Here is a 9453-nt window from a genome sequence, read left to right on the forward strand (position 1 = left end):
GGGGTTCTGGGGAGGGCGAGGGAAGGTTTGGTGCGTGCAGCTTTCTGTGGAGCCACATGAGCGCTGATAAAGGACAGGGAAATGCGTGGCCGGTACCCACAGCAGATGGGTCAGAGACCACCAGCAGTGGGAGCAGGCAGAAACCTGCTGGAGAGGAGTAACGAGGACAGGGACCTGGGGGTCCTGGTGGGTGACAGGTTGGCCGTGAGCACTGTGCCCTGGTGGCCAGGAAGGACAGTGGGATCCTGGGCTGCATTAAGGAGAGCGTGGCCAGCAGGTCGAGGGAGGGGATCCTCCCCCTCTGCTCTGCCCTGGTGAGGCCTCACCTGGAGCACTGTGTGCAGTTCTGGGCTCCTGGTACAAAACAGACAGGGATCTGCTGGAAAGAGTGCAGCAGAGGGATATGAAGATGATAAAGGGCGTGGAACAGCTCCTGCATGAGGAGAGGCTGAGAGAGCTGGGGCTGTTCAGCCTTGAGGAGGCTCAGAGGGGATCTGATCCACGGCTGTCAATATCTGAGCAGCGGGAGGCAAAGGCACGAGGCCGGACTCTTCTCAGCAGTGTGTGGCCATAGGACGAGGGGAAACGGCCACAAACTGAAGCGTGGGAAGCTGTGCACCAATGTGCGTGGGGACTTCTTCCCAGTGCAGTGACGGAGCACTGGAGCTGCACACAGAGGTGGTGGGGTCTCCTTCTGTGCCTGGACGCCGAGCTGTGCACCCTGGGCTGGGAGCTGCTCGGCAGGGGGGTGGGCTCCATGGTCTCCAGGGGTCCCTTCCAACCCCTACAGCTCTGTGATTCTGTAAAACCCCAAAGCAGGAGCCAGGGGCAGCACAACTGCCAGCTATGAAAGAGTGCAGAGGGGCAGACCACCTCTGCCCAGGACAGCTGGGACCCCAGCCTGGCTGAGGGGAGAGCAGTGGGGGCAGCACTGTGGCCACCTGCGAGCCACTTCACCCCGAGCCGTCCTTCGGCCCCACTGAGGCTGTGGGAATCTGCAGGGCTGCTGGAGTGAGGTGGGAATGGGTTTCTGTTGCAGTGGCTCTGCTGCTGTCAGCTCCTGGGTGCACTCACGGGAGCCAAGAGCAATCAGGGCCAAGGGCTCACAGAATCATAGAACTGTTGGGGCTGGAAGGGACCTTTAGAGGCCATCTAATCCAACTCCTCTGCAATGAACAGGAACACCCAGAGCTCCATCAGGGGCTCAGCACTCCGTTCAGCTGAACTGGAATGTCTCCAGGGGTGGGACATCTGCCACCTCTCTGGGCAACCTCTGCCAGTGCTTCTCTACCCTCAGCATAAAGAACTTTTCCCCGATATAAAATCTAAATATCCCCTCTTTTAATGTGAAACCATTTCCCCTCATCCTACCACAACAGTTCTTGCTAAAGAGTCTGTCCCCTTCTTCTTTAGCACCATAGAATTGTTAGGGTTGGAAAAGACCTCCAAGATCCCCACGTCCAACCCCACCCCGTCCCACTGTGCCCACTGACCACGTCCCTCAGCCACATCTTCATGGTTCTTGAACGTCTGCAGGGACGGTGACTGCACCACTGCCCTGGGCAGCTCTACCACTGCATGACCACTCTGTCAGAGAAGAAATGTTCCCTAATATCCAACCCGACCCTCATCCGAAGCAATGTGAGGCCATCATCTCTCATCCTATCCCCTGGGAGCAAAGGCCGATCCCCACCTCACTGAGATCTCCTTTCATGGAGGCATAGAGAGCAGTGATGTCCCTCCTGAGCCTGGGGATGTCTCAGAGCAGGGCAGAGCTCACAAGTGCCAGGGCATCGAGGAGAGGAAGCACCCATGGGAGCACCCCCACACTGCCCAGTGCTGCACCGAGCCCACACGTGGGCACAACCACAGCATGAGCATGAGTGCATGCAGACACCGTGTGTGTGTGTGTGTGTGTGCGTGTGTGTGCGTCACCACCACAGGTGTACGAATGTGTGTCCATGTCCCCTGTAACAGGGCGGTGAGTGACACAGAGCTCACGCCATGTCTGCGTGGATGTGACACTGAGTGTGACACCGCTGCTGCTCCCTGATGGCACAGCAGGCCTCAGCTGGGCCTCAGTGGGACCAATCCCTCATCTGGGCCTCAATGGGGTCAGTCCCTGATCTGGGCCTCAGTGGGGTCGGCCCCTCAGCTGGGTCTCAGTGGGGTCAGTCCCTAATCTGAGCCCCAGTGGGGTCAGCCCCTCATCTGGGCCTCAGTGGGACCAAACCCTCATCTGGGCCCCAGTGGGACCAGTCCCCCATATGGGCCTCAGTGGGACCAAACCCTCAGCTAGGCCTCAGTGAGGCTGATCCCACAGTGGGACCAATCCCTCATCTGGGCCTCAATGGGGTCAGTCCCTGATCTGGGCCTCAGTGGGGTCAGCCCCTCAGCTGGGCCTCAGTGGGACCAAACCCTCATCTGGGCCCCAGTGGGACCAGTCCCCCATATGGGCCTCAGTGGGACCAAACCCTCATCTGGGCCCCAGTGGGACCAGTCCCCCATATGGGCCTCAGTGGGACCAAACCCTCATCTGGGCCCCAGTGGGACCAGTCCCCCATATGGGCCTCAGAGGGAACAAACCCTCAGCTAGGCCTCAGTGGGTCTGATCCCACAGTGGGACCAATCCCTCATCTGGGCCCCAGTGGGGTCAGCCCCTTATCTGGGCCTCAGTGGGGTCAGCCCCTCAGCTGGGTCTCAGTGGGGTCAGTCCCTCAGCCTCATGCAGACCCCCACGCAGGCCCTGTAGGGGGACTGCAGGGGGACTGTGCCCTGTAAGTCAGACTATCAGCAGGACCCTCAGCAGGACCAGGCCCTCTGCCTCTGCCTGCCCCACAGAGAGGACTCAGCCAGCACTCAGCCCCCCACAGCCAGGCAGGGTCGAAGCTGGACCTTCAGACCACAAACTCGCAGCCGCCCTATTGCCACTGTCCTGGGCTGGAGCTGCTCCTCATGTGTTCCCAGCTCTGCAGTGTCAGCCCCTCTGCAAAGCCAGGCCGGGCATGGCAGGGTTCTGTCAGCCCGAACCCGGGCTGTGCGGCTCCTCCCAGCCTCTGGTGGACATACCCTGGGTCAACACACCCGCACCGCTCAGCAGCCCGACGTGTGCACGCACCCCAAAGCCCTGCAGGATCCCACAGACGAAGGTCCCTGCGTCACGGGTCCCTGCATCCAAGCCCCAAATGGGGCACCCGTGGGGTCTCTGCCGCCCAGTGGGTCCCCGTGGTTCCCTGCTCAAGCCATCCCAGTGTGCACCGGTGAGGCCAGGAGCTGCGGGAGCACATGATCGATAACGACCCTGGGGGCTCAATGGGGTCAGATGGGGTCCACCCAAGGGTGCTGAGGGAGCTGGCAGAGGTGATTGCCGAGCCACTTTCTGCCATCTATCAGCATTCCTGGTTATCTGGAGAGGTCCCACAAGATTGGAGGCTTGCCAATGTGACTCCCATCTACAAGAAAGGCCGTAAGGAAGACCCGGGGAACTACAGTTATGGAGCAGATGATATTGAGGGAGATCACACGACATGTGCATGGCAATAAAGGGATCAGACCCAGCCAGCACGGGTTCACCAGGGGCAGGTCGTGCTTGTCCAACCTCATCTCCTTATATGACTGGGTGACCAGACAGGTAGATGAGGGAAAGGCTGTTGATGTAGTCTACCTGGACTTCAGCAAGGCCTTTGACACGGTCTCCCACAGTATTCTCCTGAGGAAACTGGCAGCCCGTGGTGTGGACAGGTTCACTCTTCTCTGGGTGGAGAACTGGCTGGAGGGCCGTGCCCAGAGGGTGGTGGTTAATGGAGTTAAGTCCAGCTGGCGTCCTGTTACGAGTGGTGTCCCCCAAGGGTCAGTTTTGGGGCCCATCTTGTTTAATATCTTTATTGATGACCTAGACGAGGGAATTGAGTGTACCCTCAGTAAGTTTGCAGATGACACAAAGCTGGGAGGATGTGTCAAACTGCCTGAGGGTAGGGAGGCCCTTCAGAGGGATTTGGATAGGCTGAACAGCTGGGCTGAGCTCAATGGGATGAGGTTCAATAAGACCAAGTGCCGGGTGCTGCACTTTGGCCACAATAACCCCATGCAATGCTATAGGCTTGGGGCAGAATGGCTTGAAGAATGGAGAGAGGAAAAGGACCTGGGGGTGTTGGTTGATGCTCGGCTCAACATGAGCCGGCAGTGTGCCCAGGTGGCCAAGAAGGCCAACGGCATCCTGGCCTGGATTAGAAATAGTGTAGCCAGCAGGAGCAGGGAGGTGATCATCCCCCTGTACTCAGCTCCCAAGTACTGTGTTCAGTTTTGGGCCCCTCACTACAAGAAGGACATGGAGGCCCTGGAGCGTGTTCAGAGAAGGGCAACAACACTGGGGAGGGGTCTGGAGCACAATGAGGAGCGGCTGAGGGAGCTGGGATGGGTTGGGGTGGAGAAGAGGAGGCTCAGAGGAGACCTTAGTGCACTCTCCCACTTCCTGAAGGGGGGTTGTGGTGAGGAGGGGGTGGGCCTCTTCTCCCTGATAAATAACGACAGGACGAGAGGGAATGGCCACAAGTTGCGCCGGGGAAGATTGAGATGAGATTTGAGGAGGAATTTTGTCTCTGAAGGAGTGGTCAGGCCCTGGGATGGCCTGCCTAGGGAGGTGGGTGAGGCACCGTCCCTAGCGCTGCTCAAGAAGCGTTTAGATGAGGTGCTGAGGGATTGGATTTAGTAGTTGGGTAGGGATAGTGATAGGAGGATGGTTGGACTAGATGATCTTGTAGGTCCTTTCCAACCTTATGAACCTATGAACCTATGAACCTATGAACCTATGAACCTGTGGCTGGGGAGCGCAGCCCGACCAAGTGCTGCTGTATTGTGCTGTGCTACGCTGCTCAGTACACACATCCCTTGGCTGGCGCTGCATGGCACACACAGATCCCCTCTTCTCCCTGCACCAGAACGTGCCACAGGTTCAGGTGGGACCAAGGGACATTGCCAGCTGTCAGAGTACGGTGGGCAGGAGCTCCAAAAGGAGCCGGTGCCAGTCCCTGCCCCAGCCTGTCCCGTGGGCCAGGGGGGCTCCAGATGGCTTCCCCGGATTCCCACGTTTCCAGAAAAGAAGCAGAAATGAAAACAGGACACTGTGCAAGGAGAGATCTGCATACGTTTGCATAGTTATGAACCAGTTGCATAACGGAATGCTTCTGAACGGCATCTGAACACTCTCTGGAGGCAATGGGGAAAGAAAGGGTCCGGCAGACAGGAGCTGCTGCCCAGTCCCAGTGGGGAAATGGCACCACAGGGGAGGGCTGGGGAGCTTCTGTTTGCTGGGAGGAGATGGGCTTCGGGAGCAGAAGCCCCAGCACGTCAGCACTGCGCCCATGGGTCAGGCCGAGCCGCAGCCACAAGCAGGGAGGCAGCAGCACACCCACAGCACGGGCAGCTTTCCCCTCTCTGGTGGCTTATCCCCACCGTGTGGGCCACAGACCCCACGAGTGTGCCCTCGGGTGTGAACCCACTCACCCCACTGCCTCCACGAGAGCACACCGACCCAACGTGGGCAGCGTGCCTGCTCCCTGCCCCCACGGCAGCTCCCCATAGAGACCCTCAACGTGGGGCCGAGCTCGTTGCCACCTCCCCTCCCAGCAGCCAGAAGGGACCGACGTCGTCTGTATGCAGAGCCCATCCATCGGTCGGAGCAGATCTGCTGCTGCTCCGCTGCTGTGCGCTGATAAACCACCCCGAGCATCCTTATCACCTCACTGCTCTCCCTGTGTGTTATCACTGCTCCCCTCTCCTCTCTGCTCTGCCTCGGCCACCTCGCCTGCTCTGCTCTGCACCTCTCCTACACCGGTGCGCTTTTCGGCTGCAGTCTGCACCGCTGCTGGGGCTGCTGGTCGCGTGCAGGCCTTTTCCTCCTCCCCACTCCCAATCCAGGCTCCTGCAGCATGGCACGAGCACTTATTTGGTGAGTGCAGGGCGTGACTTTGCATTTTGTACCACTCCATTTCCTCCCGTGGCCCCCGAGAGCTGCTCCAGCCCTCACCTGCTGGCCGAGCTCACTGTCTCACACCCGATATCGTGCCAAACACGGGAGAGCAAAGTGACCTCCTCCCTCTGCAGCGGCACAAAACCGGGGGGTGAGCATCAGCATCCCGGGCTGCCCCCCCGCCCCTCCTCCCCCCCAACTTTGGTCTCCTCCTCCAGAGGTGAACACAGCATCATCTTTAAGCTCAGTTACTTTCTCCCAGTGAAAGAAATCGGAGAAGAACAAGGATGAGAAGATATCGTTTACGATGAAATCCCGGCTTAATTTTCCACTTAACTGGTTCTACTTCTTTTTTCTGGTCGAAAAAAAAAAAAAAAAGAGTGTTTAAAAGCAGCTCTGACGCACCCTTATCTCCTTCCTGCGGTCCCAGGGTGGGACCACCTCCCCCACGTCCCCCTGGGCCGGAGCATCCCAGGTGCAGCAGGCACCTGCCCTTCTCTCCCCTACGCGAGGTGGGGGTGCTCAGGCTGCACCGCACTGCACCGACTGACCCAGCACCTATGGGTGCTGCTCCAATGCACCCTCCAGGGCCAGAGTCGCCAGGCCGGGCAGGGCAGAGGCTGTGCCTCGGGACGGGACGTGCAGGGGAGGCTGCGAGGTGTGGGGTGCGCTGCCCCTCTGCTCACCCCGCTCTGCTCACCCACGGGGTCTCGGATGCTGCAGTTTCGGCCCTGAGCTCACTGAGCAGGGCAGCGCGTGCCCCCCATCCAGCGCAGCCCCACGCTTTGCATCCAGCTCTGCCCCTCTGCACGGAGCGCGGCCACGGGCGCTGCTCCGCTTTCCTCCCATGGAAACACTCGTGGAGAGCCGGGGACGTGCTCCCTGCACCGCAGGAGCTGCCAGGAAAGGGCACAGCTGCACTTCGACCTTACAGAGCGTGCGGCCTTCCCAGCTCCATGGGGCACAGCACAGCCCCCCCAGCTCCATGGGGCACAGCTCTGACCCTACAGCTCCATGGGACACAGCTCTGATCCTACAGCCCCCCCAGCTCCATGGGGCACAGCACTGACCCTACAGCCCCCCCAGCTCCATGGGACACAGCTCTGATCCTACAGCCCCCCCAGCTCCATGGGGCACAGCACTGATCCTACAGCCCCCCCAGCTCCATGGGGCACAGCTCTGATCCTACAGCCCCCCCAGCTCCATGGGACACAGCACAGCCCCCCCAGCTCCATGGGGCACAGCTCTGACCCTACAGCCCCCCCAGCTCCATGGGACACAGCTCTGATCCTACAGCCTCCCCAGCTCCATGGGACACAGCTCTAATCCTACAGCCCCCTCAGCTCCATGGGGCACAACTGTGATCCTGCAGCCCCCCCAGCTCCATGGGGCACAGCACAGCCCCCCCAGCTCCATGGGGCACAGCTCTGACCCTACAGCCCCCATAGCTCCATGGGGCACAGCTCTGATCCTACATGGGGCACAGCTCTGATCCTACAGCCCCCCCAGCCCCATGGGGCACAGCACAGCCCCCCCAACTCCATGGGGCACAGCACTGATCCTACAGCCCCCCCAGCTCCATGGGACACAGCTGTGATCCTGCAGCCCCCCCAGCTCCATGGGGCACAGCACAACCCCCCCAGCTCCATGGGGGGGGGGCTTGCCCGCTCCCAAAGTCTGTCTGCCACCTGGGCTGACCCTTACACTGTGACAAAGTGCGTGTTGTGCAAAAGCACGCGGCGTCACCGCGTCCCAGCCCCGTCCTTCGCGTGGATAAACACACATGGAAAGCAGAGGGGCCCCGAGCAGCCAGGAGGGACAGAGGGAGGGAGGGGGTCCCAACCTCAGTGCTGCCCATGCTGGCACTGCTGGAGCCCCAGAGTGGGAGGGAGGGTCCCGGGTGCAGCGCTGCATTTCACTGCAGAGCTGGTGGAGCGCTCTGGAGAGGAGTGCACGTTTTCCAACCCTGAGAGGGGCTCACAGATCCCCAGGGCACACACGAGACACAGAATGGCAGAGGGAGGTGGGAGGGACCCCCAGGGGTCACCCACTGGAGGCCCCAGCCCAAGAGGGGCACCGTCAGTGCACGTTAAACACCACCAGGAGCTCCTGCCCCACCGCTCGTGGCTGCACAGTGACCCATTGGGACTGGCACTCTGAAGCAGCTTCCAGATCTCCTCACTCCTCCATCCAAACCGTGGCTGGAAGCACAGCAGTGCAGTTGCAACCCATGTCCTCGGGGCAGCAGTGCCCCGAGACGTCCGACCAACCTGGGCCCGGGGACGGGCAGGAAACGAAAAGCATGCAGCTAATGCCTGGAGGAGGACGGGCAGGACAGATGTCGTGGAGAGATGATTGAAAGGCGTACAAAAGGATGGGGCACTGAGGGTAAGGGGTGGAGAGAGAGGCAGTGGGTGGGCTGTGCCGAGCAGTGACGGGCGGTGGTGGTCCTGGGGAGGATCTCTGCAGCAGGAGCACCCACTGACCCCGTGCCAGCTCTGCTGCCATGGCGTCAGCTCCGTCCCACCACGAGCGCTCCAAAAGCCGGGGTTGGAAATCCAGGAACTCCGCAGCCCGCGCTGCCAGAGGGGATTTACATTCCTCAAAGGATCTCAAGGATTTGTGCGGCAGCCACCCGTGGGTGAGGAGCACGGCTGGTCCGGGACACGGACCGAGAAAACAGCCGAGCAAGAGCAAGAGCAAAACCTACCCACCCCAGGAAACAGCAGGGAGCAGAATCATCACACCATCACAGGTTCACACAGCTGAAGGGAGCTCTGGAGACCATGGAGCCCACCCCCCTGCCGGGCAGCTCCCAGCCCAGGGATCTTCTGCTGCCTCACTCTGAGCTCCTCCAGCTTCCCAAGGCTCCACCTGCGGCCTCTCTGCAGTGAATACCACCCCTTCTGTTTCGCCCCACATTTCCAGGGAGACCCCCCTGAGACCCCCGCTCCCCCCCCCATCCCTCTGCTCTTCGTATCCTCCCTCCAGGTTCTCGCCTGCCGCCTTTTTGGGCTCTGGTTTTTTGCCTCCAGTCAAAGCCTCTTGCAGCTTGGCCAGCCAGCGTGCTGTGGATTTGTGGGGTGCTTGGCCCGCGCTGGGGCTGAGCTTCCCCTTGGGGGGACAGACGCAGGTAGGAGGGGCTCCGGGGCACAGTGCGTGCTCCCATCTGACCCCAGCCCTTCTATTCCCCGTGCTTATTCCCAGCTGGACTTTTCCACTCTGATAAGAGCCTGTGACATCCTTCTTTCAACACCTCCAGGGTCGGTGACCCCACCACCTCCCCGTGCAGCCCATCCCGGCACTCAGAGGAGAAATGCTTCCTAACATCCAGCCTGAATCTGCCCTGCTGCAGCTTGAGGCCATTCCCTCTCGTCCCATCGCTAATTACAAGAGAGCAGAGGCCGACCCCCAGCTCAGCACCACCTCCTTCAGGCCGACCCCCAGCTCAGCACCACCCCCTTCAGGCCGTTGCAGAGAGCAGT

Source organism: Cyrtonyx montezumae, unplaced genomic scaffold (genome assembly GCF_038088225.1).
Source record: "Cyrtonyx montezumae isolate F1298 unplaced genomic scaffold, pur_monq_1.0 scaffold_74, whole genome shotgun sequence".
Lineage (NCBI taxonomy): Eukaryota > Metazoa > Chordata > Aves > Galliformes > Odontophoridae > Cyrtonyx > Cyrtonyx montezumae.